Source organism: Nannobrachium achirus, assembly GCF_963921795.1.
Source record: "Nannobrachium achirus genome assembly, chromosome: 2".
NCBI classification, from domain to species: domain Eukaryota; kingdom Metazoa; phylum Chordata; class Actinopteri; order Myctophiformes; family Myctophidae; genus Nannobrachium; species Nannobrachium achirus.
The window spans coordinates 64,274,644-64,283,599 of NC_137811.1; positions in this window are offsets into that span (position 1 = coordinate 64,274,644).

Genomic DNA, 8,956 nt, shown 5'->3' on the forward strand with positions numbered 1-8,956 from the left:
GCATGCAGAGGCCTGACAGGGAGCCAAACCCATCCCCTCACTGGAGCGTTGGTTTCCTAGACTATAAAACTATGACGAAAAGTGTGATTTCTCGTGATTTCTCGTGGTATCAAACATCTGCTTGTATGGGCAGTTGTGTCCGCAACATCAGCTGTGGTGATGTCGGTCTCAGCGTACTTTCTATGACGTTAGTCTCGTGCTCATACGGACATAGGGAAATTGGGACATAGGGACATAGGGACCTACACAGTACACACAAAGCCAGACTTAGGAGTGGTAAGTGGTTAGCACCACTCAAAAATGTTCGTCGACAAATGTTTTCCTCTGACGAAAACGAAACAAAAACTAATGACTTAAAAGACAAATATATTGTCAATTTCGTCAACAAATAAAAACTAGACTAAAATGTTAGGGAGGGACTAGTGGAGAAATGATCCAGAAGAACAACATTTTATTTTGGTTGTGCTCGGTTCAGGGACATGCTGGCCATTGGGAAAAGTGGGACAATTCCTGAACCAGTCCAGGCCGAACCAGGCCGGCTGTAAAAAAAAGAAGAAAAAAAGAAAATCCACAATTATCTTTTAACAAAGTAGCAGCATATATTTGTCACAAAGCAACATGCACAACCACACACTGTACGTGTGTGTGTGTGTGTGTGTGTGTGTGTGTGTGTGTGTGTGTGTGTGTGTGTGTGTGTGTGTGTATGCGTGTGTGTGTGTGTGTGTGTGTGTGTGTGTGTGTGTGTGTGTATGCGTGTGTGTGTGTGTGTGTGTGTGTGTGTGTGTGTGTGTGTGTGTGTGTGTGTGTGTGTGTGTGTGTGTGTGTGTGTGTGTGTGACTGTGACAGGCTGGCCAAGTTGAGCACAGCTGCTTGTCGCCGCCCCTCACACACACTAGCCTTGCGTCCTTTACTCTACAGTCTATGCTTGCGTCACACAGACACACAATCTCTAACTTGCTTGGATAGACTGTCTGGAATGCTCATCAATACTAAATCTCAAATATAACCTTTGTGTGTACTACTGTGTACCTTGCGGTTGTAAGGTGACCAATTGACCAAAATACAATCCATGTGAGTTCCAATAGATTAGAGTAGCGATGTCTCAGTGGATGTTTTCAACCAAAATGTGCAAGTTACAGTAGGTAGCCTAAAAAAATGATGGCTCGTTAAGTTGCTCAATTTGTGTTTCACTTCACAGACAATCAACTTGAACAGCTGTAAACATTTCTGTCCCTGGCATTGTGTGTGTGTGTGTGTGTGTGTGTGTGCGTGCGTGTGTGTGTGTGTGCGTGCGTGCGTGTGTGTGTGCGTGCGTGCGTGCGTGCGTGCGTGCGTGCGTGTCCAACTGAAAGTTTTCTTCATGAAACTGTACTTCTCCCCGAAACCAAAAGGACAATTTAATTTCCATCCTGAATGAATTGAATTAAGGCTAGTCTCAGCAATAATACAACTGAAAGTCAAAGTTCAGAGGCATTATATTGCCTTTTGTAAGGCTAGATATTTGTTTTAATTTCTTGAATTAATATGTCTTTGGTTTGCAAAACTGAAGCAATATGACTAGATACATATATACATTAAAACTATATACTCCTATACTATACTATACTTTAGGACCTAAAGTGACCTAAAATCTTCTCGCCAGCGCGGCCATGCCTAGAAGGCCTCTCCACCTACACTGAATTAGGGGCCCAGCACGTCCCTGGCTCGGTTGTTGGATGTGCCGCGTGATCTTGTATATCGGCTATTTTCAGCACGTGCAAGCGCAACCAAGTTGCCATTATGAAGCCATCAAGGCCTGCTAACATACATTTTAGTCAACACAATCAACTGTAGAGGTAGTCGACTAAAAGCTTATGAAATGCAGGGTGCCCGCTGGCCTGGTGGTCAAGGCGCATACCACATACTAGGCTATGATGCCTGCTGGCGTCGCCGATTCGATCCCCGATCCCAACGACCTTTGTCGCATGTCATTCCCTATCTCTCTCCCCATTTCCTGTCAGTCTACTGTCCTATCAATAAAGGCATAAAAAAGCCCAAAAACAAATCTTTAAAAAAAAAAAGCTTATGAAATGCAGTCGCCTAAAACTAAACTAAATCTATAACATTTCAGAGGACTAAAAAAATTGGACCAAAACTAAATGACATTTTACTCATAAGACTATGGCTAAAAACTATATCTAAATGTGCTGTGTGTCGAAATCAACACAGTCTCACTGGAGTGTGAAAATAACTGAGGCTAGTCCAGACCAGACACCATAGGAAGCGGTAACCTCTCCAGCCAGCCACAGGGAGCACTTCTTCATGGCTCGTTGCGTGCACAATAACACAAACAGATGGGGTACCTGCTGGCTCAGCCTAGCGACTCCACTGCAGTGAAGTTGAACTTTCCTTAGGCTTTGGCACGTCAATCAATAAGAACAAAATGGTGTAATTGCGGAGCACAAATGCAGCGTCTCGTACCTCACAAGATGTTCTGACAAGCCAGACACCACAAACAGAGACACTAATGCAAACTCTCTCTCTGTGTGTGTGTGTGTGTGTGTGTGTGTGTGTGTGTGTGTGTGTGTGTGTGTGTGTGTGTGTGTGTGTGTGTGTGTGTGTGTATTGTAGAACGTTCTATTGTCTGGTAAAAAATGTTGACTCTCATTGTTTGATTTGTACACTGACTGCCCATGTCATGTTTTATGCTGCGCATCAGACAGCCCACATACAGTACGCTAATTTATGTTCTGTAGAGCGCTCGTTTTCGGTGGAGATGACGGAGGCGCACCATCTTTCATTCACCAGCGTCGGCAGGTTAGCATTTCACCAGGTTAGCATTCACCCGCGTTAGTTTTACTGAGGTTATAGGGTTAAAGGAGTAGTTCACCCCCAAAATGACTTTTTTTCTATTGATTAGTCACGCCATGGAGACTAGAGTTCAATAATATTTTTAGTTTTTTGTCTTATTCCTAAGACAAAATTGTGATAACAATAAATTTACCCCCATTCGTTCCGGATGGGGACCCGTTTCGAAACGGGTCCCCATCCGGAATCAATGGGGGTAAATTTACTCGAATCAAATTTTTGTCTTAGGAATGTGACAAAAACCAAAAAATATTATTGAACTATACTCTCCATGGCATGAGTAATCAATAGAAAAAAAGACATTTTGGGGGTGAACTACTCCTTTAAGGTTAGGTTTAGGTTTTGGTGCACCTCTGCGCGGTCCAAGTGACCACAATGGAGCGCTCCCTACCTCCGGTTCAGCCAATCACAAGCTTCAAAAATTGGTTCAGGGTGTGGTTATCCCGTTTCCACCCTACAGAACATAAACTTGCATACAGTACAGTATTCATGCTCCTATACTGCATGCCTCCAAGACAGATAGTCAGCTGACGAGTGACGACTCAGCTGAACAACAACTATCCAGTTCATGTGACCATTCAGCTCATTCACACACTAATCATATCTATATTTGTATGACAGTCCCCTACAGCAGGGGTTTTCAAAGTGGGTGACGGGGCACCCTGGGGTGCCGCGACGGCACTCAAGGGGTGCCGTGAGATCATTTGATAATATTTTGAATTTATTTGGACACTTGAAGAAATATTTAGTATAATTTTCAGTCAGTTCTAACCAAAATGGCTATTATCTTAACGTTTTCCTCGCAACATAATCACTAAAATATCGTCAGTGTCAAGCAGAAATCTCTGTCGCACAAAACTAGTGAAAACAGCCGATTTACAAGCACATCACAAGCATCTACAAGCACACAACGCCTCGCACCGCGAGGCGTTGTGTGCTTGCAGGGGCTTTACTTTGTGAAAGAACGTACACATTTTGAGATACGAGGTTTCCACCCAACAATGACGATATACTAGTGTTGTTGCTGCTCTTATACCACCATTATTACTGGGGTTGGTGGGGGCCAGACAGTAGCCCCCCGCGCCGCCTATTGGGGAACCCTGCTGTACTGTAGGTAAACCACTAATAATAATCATTCTAACTTTGACAAAAGTGGCCCTGACTGAAACACAAGTATATCGTCACTGTCGGGCAGAAACCTGCTTCATCATACAAGGCCGTCGCACAAAAGTAGTGAAAACAGCAGATCTACAAGCACACAATGCCTCGCGGTGTGAGGCATTGTGGCACACACACATTCATACACCGATGGCAGAGGAAACAATGCAAGGCACCAACCTGCTCACCGGGAGCAACTAGGGTTTCAGAGTCTTGCTCAAGGACTCTTTGACATTAACTCAGGGGGAGCAGCCCGGATTCGAACTGGAAACCCTTCGAGAACCCTCCGTGCTCTAATGACGGTTTCTCTACCCCTGAGCTATGTCTCATGACGTGCCACTCCATCATCCACTGCAGCATCACAACATTCTCTTGTAACAGCTTGTATTTCTTATACACATTCTGAATATTAAATGTTGAATTGCACAAAAAGCAATTATTAGGGTCAAGGATTTGGTTCACAGCCCACGACTACTTTCAAAACATTTAGTTATAATTATCTTGACAATTGCTGTGGCCGGACCTTAATTCCCCTCTCTTGTGCATCATCATCATCAGCTAATTACATTTTAACAACAATTAGGGTGACAAAAGACACAAGGACGTGCCCTGTTCTGCTATCAGCCAACACTTGTAATTTTTTGATTAGGCTGTCCGTCACCAGTGACAGGGGCCCCGTGGACAGTAAGGGACAGATGGCGCCTGGCGAGGAGGTGCTGTATAGTGTGAGGTAGGCTGGCAGAAGGACAGAGGTTTCGGGTGACCACTCGTTTGTCCCTCCAGCCCCCAGAGGCTGTAGTCATTACAAGCGGCTCCGGATCAGCGCCACAGATCAGTGGAGCTGAGCAGGTGGAGCTTTTAATGTGATTAAGCTGTTTATACCGCAAACGCATATCTGTGTCACTTTAGATTTCAACCTCTTTAATTCATTATTTTATGCTTTAAAAAATAGCAGATATACAAGCTCACGAGCGAGCTTGTAGATCTGCTATTTTTGAAAAATCGTGAACACTAATTTTGTGCAAATCTCTGAATATTTTTGACCCGATTCTATAAATGTCTTCTAAATACTTCTTCTAAATCAGTGGTTCTCAAACTTTTTCATGTCAAGGACCCCCAAAATTACATGTATTTGGCCTCGGACCCCCCATCTAAAAATAAGTTGTTCCAAAAATAGCAGATCTACAAGCTCGCAGCGCGCTGTGAGCTTGTATATCTGCTATTTTTCAATAGTTAAAGCATTAAATAATTCCAGACCTAACTGGGTTAACCTTCTTGCTCCTGAGTGTTGGCGGACCTGTTGTTGTTCCACATGTGATCCCAGATCTGATGTGATGGAATGTAACACCGCAGATGACATAGTCATGAGGACAAGTTCTCTGGTAGAGAAGAAATGTCAATTTCGCATCGCATTTCACATCAGGGCTGGGCATTATTTGGATTTTATTCCGTTAGATCATCGTCATGACAGACAATTCCGTGCATCGAAGAAATAGCATATATACAAGGTTGGTAGGTCTAATTCTTCTAGTCTTTTTGGAGACGCCTGCATGTAGGTCATTACAGCCATCTATATTTCTAACTGTGATTGCCAGTAGTTCATTTGAAACTGCACTACAGTGCAGGGGTCTTCAACAGGCGGTCCGGGACCCCTAGGAGATCCTCAGAGTCACTACAGGGGGTCCTCCAAATCTTTGAGTGATGGAAAGTTTTTTTCCTCCTTTTTTATATTAACCACTTGAACCCTATAGTGTCCATGTTTGGAGAACCTTAGCCAAAAATAGCAGATCTACGAGGCGTTGTGAGCTTGTAGATCGGCTATTTTCGGCAAAGGGGTTTGGTGTAGAGGGGGAAAAGAGCAGACTAAGTACAGAGTAAAAGGTCAAGTTTATTAGGTAATGACGGTGGTTATTTAAGTGGTTAAATATCTGAAAATACAAATTGACATGAATCCAAAATACACAGGTTGTGGGGGTCCCTGCTTCATCTCTCTCTCAACTAAGGGGTCCTTGGCCTGATTGATTGATTGAAGAATTTATTAGAAGTTTGCAATAGAAAAAAGTACAGTTTCATGACAGTACAAATCACTGGTACAAGGTCAACTAAAAGGAGATCCTAGAAAGCCGAGGCTTATTTCCACAGGAACCACACTTTAAGTATCTCATATAACATTGAAAGACAGACGGATAGAACATAGTACTTTATCTAGGATAATATCAGTTTCAAAAGCATAACATCAAATACAAAGGCAGAAAAAAGAAAAAAAAGGGGGAGGGGGGAGCATGGGGGCTTAATCTATTTACAAGTCACGGGTAGCAGCTGTCTGAAGGTGACTTTTCATACCAATTTTGAAGGAGGCTAGGGATTTGCTCTCCTTTAGGGCTAACGTTGAAGACCCCTGCTATAGTGAGATAAATTGTGGTCAGGAGGATATTGAAAACTGAAATGCAGAGAGGGACACACACAATCTCAGGTTTTGGTGAGATGGTGCTGTAGCATTGGCTACAGTAGGTAAACGCTGTGTGATACCGTGTCTGTACTGTAAACATGACAGAATTATTTTGTGTGGTGGATCCAAGGCAGCAACAAGTCTTCACTCAGCCCAGTTCAAGTTCAAGAGCTCAAGGCTCAGGTTCAAGAGCTCAGCTTTTCCTGTCGGAGTCGAGACGAAACAGGAAACAGCGCGAGAGGGAGAGGCACGTGTGTATGTCCTCGCTTGAGCATGTGTGTGTAGTGTGTACAGTCTATGTGTGTTTTATCGTGCGTGTTGTTCTATTTGCCCTCACTCTTCCTCTCGAGCATGAATGGCAAGAGGCCCGTCGATCGATCGATCGATAGATTACAATTACAAGTGAAAAAGTTTATGTAGGGAATGTTTGTACACAGTCACAGGCTATGCATTCATATAAAAACCGTGCAACGAGTTATTAATAGCGCTATCAAAGTGCCAACTGGAAGACCAGACTAGTATCTTCAGAATGCTGTGGAAAATGCATCCTTTTAGATACGGGTCTTATTTAATGATGTGTCAAAAAGATACAGACTGTTCTGTACAGTACAGAACCACATTACTACATCCTGAAGAGAATAGCTTGCTTTATGCTGACAAGGCAGGGTGACTAGTATACACAGTATAAATCAGAAGATAACCACTTTCTATCGCCCCACTAACATATTGCATTCTTCTCTGTGTAAATTCTCAATGTACAGTGTACACTACCTCTCGACCAATCCAGCCACGAATCAGAAAAAAGAAAGGCTCTGGAGTGCCCGGAAGAAAAAGAAAAAAAAAAAAGGTTTAATGAAGGTGCTCTTTTGTTGGGGACTCAAAACGTGTGCCTGTCTGTTATCAGGATATACGAAGATAAGAAATGTGTACACAACGTGGTGGGAAAGTTGGCCCTGGACCAAGGAGGAAAAAGGGAACATGGCGGTGGGGTTGATTAACATAACGCCACAATATAAAAAATAAACTATTTATAACTAGAAGCAGTGCTCTTCCGAGCACAGGTCTCCACCAGGTGTGGTATGTTGGTTGTGGGTGTGCATTGGGTGGTATTGAATTAGGTGGTTATATGAATGAGCGGGGTCAAATGCAATCCAAGGTGAGTGGACAAGTTAGCTTCAGAGACAGTGAAGTGTCAAAAAATGTGTTTGTAAAAAAACAGCCTCATGGTGGCGCTATAAAAGGCTGATGTGAAAAATGCAGGGAAAGGGTTTTTCCTTGGCCTCTAGGGAGTGCGCTTACAAAGTTTGAAACTGATCGGTGGAGTTATAGGTAAAATGACAAATCGGCCTGTTATAGCGCCACCATGAGGCTGATTTAAAAAAATGTAAGTGGCATTTCTTCCTCGGCCTAGTGGGAATGTGTGTGTGCGATTTCATGACAATTGCACTTTGCGTTTGTGATTTGAGGCATTTTGTTCAAAACGGCTCAATCCTACAAACTTTGGAAGCCAATCTTAGCCAATCAGGATGGAATATGCTAAATCGGACAGATCCATGTCGATCACATGACTGTCGAGATACTGCCTACCGATACGTAGAATTTTTGGACAAAATCTGTTAAGAGTAGTGTACAGAAATGTGTTTTGCGAACATCGGCCACTAGGTGGCGCTAGAACAGGCCCATTTGAAAAATGTAGGGCAGAGGTTCGGAATTGGCATCCAGGGAGTGTGTGTGCAAAGTTTTACAGTGACCAAGCCAACGGCGCCGGAGATTAGCTGGTAATAGACGGACGGACACACACACACGCACGGACGGACGGACGGACGGACGAACGGACGGACGGACGGACGGACGGACGGACGGAGACGAAAACATACTCTTCCCCCATGCCTTCGGCTGGTGGAGACAACAAGCACAAGGAATGTCTTAGAGAAAGAAGGGAAGAGACGTGTTCTACACATGGAATGCACCATTGACGCACGTGGGAGTCAAACTGGAGCAGGATGTTCCATGGAATGCATTGAAGTCAAAGAGAGCCAGGTAGATGAGATGTATGAGCCAAGCGTATGAGCAAACAATATTTTTGAATGATTGTGACCTTTGTCAGATAATCGGTTCATGAAGATAAAAGAACACTTATGACACAATATTTTCTGATCTCTTGTTTTTTTTTAGGTGTATTGATATAATTTTATTGAAGTATCTAAAGGGCACAGAGAAACTTTCTATCTGAAAAGACATCCCGATTGAGAGTCTCACGATAACAGCCCACTCTATTCTCTTTAGATACCGCAATACAATTATGTAGTGTGCACATCGAAAAACACGACAGCAGGGAATCAATGTGAGATAGGCTTTCCTTTATTTTCCTGAGCCGATTATTTTACAATGGCCGCGGTCATTCAGACAGTGTCTATTCATACGCTTAACCACCTTGCTCACCGCATTCTATCAAACTTCTACCTCCCAGCGCGAAGAACTGCCGGGCAAGGAAAGTGACGG